Below are 9,357 nucleotides of genomic sequence, written 5' to 3'. Positions count from 1 at the left end.
GCCATCTGACTGTAGGAGGGGGGTTCCTGGTTGTGAATCGCTAACAGAGATAGCTGCCTCCCTGCAGTCTAGATTTAGGCGGTATCTAACTTGACGAGAGGGGTTGGGCTTAGGATACCCCCCCTCTTGTTGGCATCTTCCACTGGCTAGCTCAGGTGACTTCCCACCTAGCAGGCTGGCTTTTAGGGATCACATTCTGAAGTCCCTAACGCAGGCTTTGTGGATTGCAGTGTTGTTCCTGTGATTTTTCTAGGTTCCTAAAAATTAAGCATTGCAACGCTCATCATCACAATGCCTAAACCCCTTTAAGGATCAGGGCCTTTCCTTCTTACACATCAGTAGCAATGCAAAAGAGGCTGCAAGCCAATTTGTGAACTGGGTGACAGCTGTGCAACCCTAGTGCCCGTAGATTATTCTCTTATTTGCATCTAGGAAACCCTAGTGGCCTGTTCCTGCACAAGTGTTGGCCTAAATCAGCCCACAAATTCTTTATTGGGGTAGTGATGGGTAAGCCAGAAAGAAATTCGCTTGATTTTCAGAGCCTAGGTGTGTTTAGAGGAATCCAGTGCAAGAATCCTGACTTCTAATTTCTGGCTTTAATTGTTCAGATAAAACTGATTATACTTGGGTTTTGTTTTTATATTATATATAAAATTATGTGTTTATTTTTAGAATGTGGAAACTAGGAGATTGGTTTATAACCTGGGCTAATTATCTCCTTGTTGCTTTCAAAAAGATAAACAGTCAGTGTCTGTAGTGAGGTAAAAAGACACCTTCCTTGGACTTCTTGGGATTTCTGACTTGGTCATCATACAGCCTGGTTCTCCACTGCCTTGTGAAGTGATTTACCCCAGTGCAAAGTGATTATAAAATGCTATCAGGTCAGAATGGTAGTCCCATACTCCCACTTCACATTCATGTTAATAACTATGCAAGAGAGTGGAGAAATCCAGTCCTACATCTCTAACGTACAAATACATCAATGCAACCTGAAAAACCTGATGAAAAATTTATATTATAAAAGCCCATTGTAATGGAGGGTGTAGCCTTCATCCACTATTTAGCAGTATGAAAATTAAGATTGTCTCAGATGAAGAGGGACTAAGGCGTCTATCTCACTACAGACACTGTAATAAAACGATGTAATGGAGGAAGGGGAATTGGGCACTGAAGGGAGGCTAAAAAATGCAGAGATGATACAAATCAGCAGATTTCACCTAAGAATGGGATTGGGGAAAAAACCTTAACTACATATCATATAACAATAATCTACTGCTGACAGGGGCAATACTTTTCTTGATGACTTTCTTGTTCCAAGAGCAGGATTGTTATATTATAGGATTTTTCCCAGCATGCCTTACTCATGGTAGCCCTTTAAATTTGGCACAGTCAAGTTGCTGCAGCCCTAAAGTGGCCATTTTGCAATGCTCTCCTGCTTGTTGCATCTGTTTCTTCTCTGTAAGTACCTCTCATGTTTTTCTTGTTATTCGTAGGGAGGTGGTACATATGCCTGCCACAGAATCAGATTTGTTATTTAAATTAAGTTGTAAAACAATATAGTATCTACATGGACAGAAGGAACTACTTAAAATACTTTTGCAATGCACGAGGAAATGTATCCTTATGGAATAGAAATGTAATCCTCCTCACTGTACATAATAGAATGGATTCCTTTCATGCAGAGTGTATAGGTGTTGCAACTAGGGGTGCTGCTGCACCCCCGGGCTTGAAGTGGTTTCCATCATATACAGGGTTTACAGTTTGGTTCAATGGCTCTCAGCACTCCCGCTATACAACATTTTCCAGAACTCCTGGCAGAATGTATGGTAAAGCCAATAGATATTTTTTTAAAAAAAAATATGCATGTGGTTTTGTGTTTCAACTTTGTTTTGTGTAGTGTTTCTTGTACAAACTGTATCTTGAAAAGTATTGCAAATTTAAATACAGTCATATTGAAAGAAGCATTATCTGAGGGAGATGCAAAGGAAGGGAGAAAAGAGAAACGTTCAGATCAGATTTGGAGGGTGAGAGGCAGAGAGTTTGAGGGTAGCTGGTTTGGATGTCAGGCAGTGCAGAGGGAAAGGCTCTTGCACTAACATTGGTGATATTATGTGGATAGACCAGCTTTAGAAATGTGGAGGTAGTAGGACAGGGGACATAAACAGAGATATGTAAGGTAAACTGGAGTAAGTATGTGGAGAGTTTTAAACCTAAGTTAGGTCCCAATCTTGCAATTGGCTCCATGCAGGCTAACTCCTATTGAAGTCAATGGGGTGCCATGCATGTGCAGCAGTCTGTCAAGTAGTTGTAGGAACTTGGGATAAGGCTTTAGAAGTGTTTGTTCTTACATAGATTCATCTTTGTTAATGGCCATACCAGTCCTCTAGCTGGCTGAATCATGGCGTGAGTAACATTTTTAACATACACTGTTTGGGTTAGTGGTGGTGAGAAATGTTATTTAAAATATGACATGAAATTTGAGAACAAACTACCAGCATTATAGAATGATATCTATTTCTTACATAGCACTTTTCATCTGTTGTTCACAAAGTACTTTCCAAAGAGGTTGGAAAGTATTATTGCCTCCATTTTGCAGATGGGGAAACTGAGGCACACAGTGGAGAAGTGACTTGCCCAAAGTCACACAGCAAGTTAGTGTCAGAGCCAAGAATTGAACCCGGGTTTCCTGAGTCACAATCCAGTGCCTAACTTCTAGGAATACTGCCTATCCATGATGCTGCTAAACAGGATATCCCTTAAAAATTTTGAAGGCATTTCTTTTTCACAAGGAAGTTTGGTGTGATCTAATCTTAGACTGTTTGGATACTCTGCACATGTCAGTTTAAAACAAAAAGCAAACCCAATAAAATATCACTGAATTAAACAAAAAAAAAAAACCCTCAAAAACAAAAAACAAAAAACACATAAACTTGTAGCACCTCTGGTGCCATAAATTTTGATGATACTTTCAAAGAACTTCCACTGTAATCCTTTGTTTTGATACAACAGAGTAGAATTGGTATTCATATCAGTTGTTGTAGCACTTGCTAATATATGTATTATTAATTAGCTAGTTAAAATTAAATTTTACAGCTATATAATGAATGAAATGATGAAAACAGAGGGAAATGTACTGAACGAGTGTTTATCTGACCTTATTTCTGTGACTCAAGCTACTGATCATATGATAGTTGGAATAATTTGTAAGTAAAATGACTAGGATTTAACTGAATTTGTGTAATAGGCCATTGTGCCTCAAGAATCTGAAAAAAATCATAGCTTTACTGTAAAATACACACATTTCTAATGACTGTTTGTAAGTATCTGCAATGTGATATTCATTGACCTGAGCCACCGTGTGCTAAGAACTGTACAAGTATAGAGTTCCTGCCCCAAAGATCTTACAAGATGGACCAGGAATTTTCAGGTTTCAGAGTAGCAGCCGTGTTAGTCTGTATTCGCAAAAAGAAAAGGAGGACTTGTGGCACCTTAGAGACTAACACATTTATTTGAGCATAAACTTTCGTGAGCTACAGCTCACTTCATCGGATGCATTCAGTGGTGCATCCGATGAAGTGAGCTGTAGCTCACGAAAGCTTATGCTCAAATAAATTTGTTAGTCTCTAAGGTGCCACAAGTACTCCTTTTGATTTTTTTCAGGAAGTTTCAGTAACCTGCCCTTAGTTCTCTGTTTTTCTCTGTGTGTGACTTGTAAAATGACATTAAATATTCTTCTAAGAGGCACAATGTGATTAATTTAATGTTTGTAGTTTGACATCTTCAGATGAAAAGGTTCTGTACAATTTCAAAATATCCATATTTCAGATAACCAGGAAACTTCTCAATAGTTCAGTGGAAACTGTATTTCACTGTTTAAGTCTTTAAACACACACACACACAAAGAAATATATGGGCTACATGAATTCCTCCCCCCCTCCAAATAATACAAATACAACTTAGAGTCTTATTCTTCAAGGCATCTTTCCCAGCTTTCTGAAGAACTCCAGTTCTTTTATTTAACTAGAACGACAGTTTTAAAAATGGCCCTACTGCAGGTTACAACTGTTAACAGTTTTGTAAGTGGCACATTGGATATAAATTGGTCAGAAAATAGGGGCGAACAGTAAAGTGATGTAACTTGAATCAAATGTGAAGTGAGTGTAACATACATACCAGTGGGGGCAATGTAGCAGGAAAAGCATGTTTTGGGAGAGCATAAAGTAGTCCTGGTTCAAAGGCAAAATACAGGGCATTAAAAAGTATTCAAAGCAAGAGAGCATCAATTTAAACATGTCATGGACATTAGCTAAACATTTCATAAGCTTGTATATAGACTGATTCTTTAAACACATAAGGTAGCTTGTTTTCATAGAATCATAGAAGATTAGAGTTGGAAGAGACCTCAAGAGGTCATCTAGTCCAACCCCCTGCTCAAAGCAGGACCAATCCCCAGTGAAATCATCCCAGCCAGGGCTTTGTCAAGCCTGACCTTAAAAACTTCTAAGGACGGAGATTCCACCACCTCCCTAGGTAATGCATTCCAGTGGTTCATCACCCTCCCAGTGAAAAAGTTTTTCCTAATATCCAACCTAAACCTCCCCCACTGCAACTTGAGACCATTACTCCTTGTTCTGTCATCTGCTACCACTGAGAACAGTCTAGATCCATCCTCTTTGGAACCCCCTTTCAGGTAGTTGAAAGCAGCTATCAAATCCCCCCTCATTCTTCTCTTCTGCAAACTAAACAATCCCAGTTCCCTCAGCCTCTCCTCATAAGTCATTTGCCCCAGACCCCTAATCACCTTTTGTTGCCCTCTGCTAGACTCTCTCCAATTTGCCCACATCCTTTCTGTAGGGGGGGGGCTAAAGCTGGATGCAATACTCCAGATGTGGCCTCACCAGCGCCAAATAGAGGGGAATAATCACTTCCCTCGATCTGCTGGCAATGCTCCTACTAATGCAGCCCAATATGCCGTTAGCCTGCAGAACTGCCGCTTAGCCAGTTGGTTCCCAGCCTGTAGCGGTGCATGCGATTCTTCTGTCCTAAGTGCAGGACTCTACCCTTGTCCTTGTTGAACCTCATCAGATTTCTTTTAGCCCAATCCTCCAATTTGTCTAGGTCACTCTGGACTTTATCCCTACCCCCCAGGGTATGTACCTCTCCCCACAGCTTAGTGTCATCCGTGAACTTGCTGATAGTGCAATTCATCCCATCATTGAGATCAAAAAATGAAAATGATAAAGAAAAATGGCCCCAGGACTGATCCCTGGGGCACTCTGCTTGAAACCGGCTGCCAACTAGACATCGAACTACCCGCTGAGCCCAAAGATCTAGCCAACTTTCTATCCATCTTATAGTCCATTCATCCAATTCATACTCAGCTTTTTCCACATCCTCTGTCACTAGGTTGCCTCTCTCATTCAGTAAGGGCCCCACACTTGCCCTGACCACCTTCGTGTTACTACCATATCTGTAGAAACCCTTCTTGTTACCCTTCGCATCCCTTGCTAGCTGCAACTCTATTTGTGCTTTGTCCTTCATGATTACACCCCTGGATGCTCTAGCAATATTTTATACTCCTTCCTAGTCATCTGTCCAAGTTAACACTCCTTGTAAGCTTCCTTTTTGTGTTTAAGGTCACCGAAGATTTCACTGTTAAGCGAAGCTGGTTGCCTGCCATATTTGCTATTCTTTCTGCACACTGGGATGGTTTGTTCCTGAGCCCTCAGTAAGGCCTTTTTAAAATACAGCCAGCTCTCCTGGACTCCTTTTCCCTTCGTATTAGCCTCCCAGGAGATCCTGCTCATTAGTTCTATGAGGGAGGCAAAGTCTGCTTTTCTGAAGTCCAGGGTCCATATTCTGCTGCTCTCCTTTCTTCCTTGTGTCAGGATCCTGAACTTGACCATTTCATGACCATTGCTACCCAGGTTGCCACCCACTTCCACTTCCCCTACCAATTCTTCCCTGTTTGTGAGCAGCAGGTCAAGAGGAGCACGGCCCCAAGTTGGTTCCTCCAGCACTTGTACCAGGAAGTTGTCCCCAACACTCTCCAAAAACTTCCTGGATTGTCTGTGCACTGCTGTGTTGCTCTCCTAGCAGATGTCAGGGTGATTGAAGTCCCCCATGAGAACCAGGGCCTGTGATCTGGAAACTTCTGTTAGTTGTCCAAAGAAAGCCTTGTCTACCTCATCCTCCTGGTCTGGCGGTCTATAGCAGATGCCCACCATGACATCACCCTTGTTGCTCTTGCCGCTAAACTTAATCCAAAGATTCCCAACAGGCTTTTCTCCAGTTTCATACTGGAACTCTGTGCAATCATACTGCTTCCTTACATACAGTGCAACTCCTCCATCTTTTCTCCCCCGCCTGTCCTTGCTTAACAGTTTATACCCATCCATGACAGTGGTCCAGTCATGTGAGTCACCCCACCAAGTCTCTGTTATTCCAATCACATCATAGTTCCTTGATTGTGCCAGGACTTCCAATTCTTCCTGCTTTTTCCCAGGCTTCTTGCTTTCGTATATAGGCACCTAAGATAACTAGCCGATTGCCCTGCTTTCTCAGTATGAATCAGGAGGCCTCCCCTGTTGCACCCTCCTCCTTGTGTTTCCTCCTGGTACCCCACTTACCTCAGGGCTTAGATCTCAATCCTCCGGTGAACCTAGTTTAAAGCCCTCCTCACTAGGTTAGCAAGCCTGCCTGCAAAGATGCTCTTCCCTCTCTTTGTTAGGTGGATCCCATCTCTTCCTAGCAATCCTTCTTCCTGGAACAACATCCCATGGTTAAAGAATCCAAAGCCCTCTCTCCGACACCACCTGTGTAACCATGCATTTACTTCCACAATTTGATGGTCCCTACCTGGGCCTTTTCCTTCAACAGGGAGGATGGACAAGAACACAACTTGCGCCTCAAACTCCTTTTTCCTTTTTCCCAGAGCCACATAGTCTGCAGTGACCCACTCAATGTTATTCTTGGCAGTATCATTGACGCCCACATGGAGAAGTGAGACGGGGTAACGGTCCGAGGGTTTGATCATCTCAGCAGACAGTCCATCACATCCTGAATTCTAGCTCCAGGCAAGCAGCACGCTTCTCGAGTTTCCTGGTCTGGACGGCAGATGGATGACTCCGTCCCCCTTAGGAGGGAGTCCCTGACCACTGTCACTTGTTTCATCCTTTTGGGAGTGGTGGTCGTGGACCCCCATCCCTAGGACAATGCATCTCATGCCTTCTGATCGATGGGGTCTCCTTCTGATCCCTCCCCTCACATTACTCTTCCTAACCATTCTCCGCTATAGTACCGGTGCAGAAAGTCTGAAAACTGTTTCTTACCTCCTGCAACACTACTCTATTTGTGTGGAAAATGAATGGAACTCACATGCCTTGATGCAAGTTACACCACTTTACCACCTGCAACCACTTATTTCCTTGTTCTGATAATTTTCTTTTGTCCTTATCACCAGTGAACTTGGCCCATAGACTCTTAGGATATGTCTATAGTGCAATGAAACACCTGCATCTGGCCCATGCCAGCTGACTCTGGCTGTGGGTCTATAAAAATGTAGCACTGATGTTTGGGCTTAGGCTAGAGCCCACGACTGGGGAGGGTCCCAGAGTCCAGCTCCAGACCAAGTCTGAATGTCTACACTGAAATCTTATAGCCCCACTGCCAATGTTCCCTCTAATTTTTGACAGGCCATGTGCCCAAAAAAATTCTTCACAATGAATATCACATTGCAGATACTTACAAACAGTCATTAGAAATGTGTGTATTTTACAGTAAAGCTATGATTTTTTTCAGATTCTTGAGGCACAATGGCCTATTGCACAAAAAATTTCTTTTGTGCAAATTATTGTGCTTCTGTGCAAATTTTTGTGCGTGTGGTGTTTCACCATGTGCGCGGGGTTTAGGATCTGTGTGCACGCGCACACGCACACAGCTTAGAGGGAACAGTGCCCACAGCCCAAGCCCCACAAGCCTAAGTCAGCTGACGAGCTAGCTGCACATGTTTTATGGCAGTGTAGACATACCCATAGGGATATGTTCCCCACCATTCTAGTTCAAGGCCCCTTTACTTATTTAATCAGGGACTAGGAAGGAGTCGCTAAAAAAGGGGAACTGTATAGTACGGATGCCATTTGATAATTAGTGTTCTGATTGAGCTAAATCCTAACTGTCTCAGCTGGGAGCTGGAAAATATCTAGTGGTTCCCTATCTTTGTCGCTTACTATGTCTTTTTCCTGTCTTTTTTTTTTTTTTTTTTAATGCAGCTACATGACTGTAGAGGCTTTTGGAAATAATGTCCACATTCACAGAAAATTGAAAATTCAAAGGTTGATAGAAACTTCTCTCTCAGCTTACTTCTGAATCTCAGGAAACCCAGCTGCTGTTAAATAATGCTTTGTACACTATAAGATGCAACATCTTTTTGATAGGGAACAAGAGAAAGCTCCCAGTGGTGCACGACTGGTACATTACTGAGCTAGCAAAATTAATACACTAATATCCTGGACTAGCCCTCAGCATATGTCATCTCATGGAATCTGTAGTCCAAGTAACCATTTCAATTCCTGTGCCATCTGTAATGCATGCTGACACTGAGCTTTTACGTTGGATTTCCTTTCTGAGATGATAGATTTAAAGAAGCAGAAAAACTTCCCACCAGCTGGCGATTACTAGGTATGAAAGCACATTTCCTCCTGGAATAACTATTTATTGTAATCTGTGGTGATGTGTTTTTTAGAGGTGATTAACATTAACAGGCAAATGAGAATTAGCACCTTGGCTAGCTGGGGTGCTGTTGCTCATTGGGCTAAATTCAGACCTCGTGAAAGCAGAGTCCACTCCACTGAAAAGGATAGAGGAAAGCATGAACTGAAAGAGGAAAACCTCAGTCTCACATCGTGCTCATATTAGCATTACTGCCAAAGCATTGTGTCTGATATTTTGCAATAGCCTGTCCTCCACAAAATGTACTCCAGCACTGTATACGCTTCTTATTGTTACTGAGTGAACTGTGCCTTCGAGCCCTTCTTGTTTTTCTTGAGTACACTCCTCAGGTGACAGGTCTGGCTACCTGCACCTCACTCTCCATGGCACTTATGCAGTCCTACCACTCTTAGGGCTTGTGTCATAAATATAAAGGGAAGGGTAACCACCTTTCTGTATACAGAACTATAAAATCCCTCCTGGCCAGAGGCAAAACCCTTTCACCTGTAAAGGGTTAAGAAGCTAAGATAATCTTGCTGGCACCTGACCAAAATGACCAATGAGGAGACAAGTTACTTTAAAAGCTGGAGGGGGGGGGAAACAAAGGGTCTGTCTGTCTGTCTGTAATGCTTTTGCCGGGAACAGATC

At 42.5% G+C, this 9,357-nt stretch overlaps 1 long non-coding RNA gene across 1 annotated transcript in view; it reads left to right on the top strand.

Moving 5' to 3' along the window:
• Nucleotides 1-1,373: 1,373 nt before the first annotated feature.
• The window catches only part of LOC122462057, a 207,962-nt gene continuing 199,978 nt past the window's right edge, over nucleotides 1,374-9,357 (top strand). Inside the window, exon 1 of the long non-coding RNA XR_006284394.1 lies at nucleotides 1,374-1,458. This is a non-coding gene — a long non-coding RNA (uncharacterized LOC122462057). The remainder of the gene's footprint in view (nucleotides 1,459-9,357) is intronic.

Source organism: Chelonia mydas, chromosome 10 (genome assembly GCF_015237465.2).
Source record: "Chelonia mydas isolate rCheMyd1 chromosome 10, rCheMyd1.pri.v2, whole genome shotgun sequence".
Lineage (NCBI taxonomy): Eukaryota > Metazoa > Chordata > Testudines > Cheloniidae > Chelonia > Chelonia mydas.
Note: the sequence above shows the minus strand (reverse complement) of the source record. Positions and strands in the feature narration are given on the sequence as shown.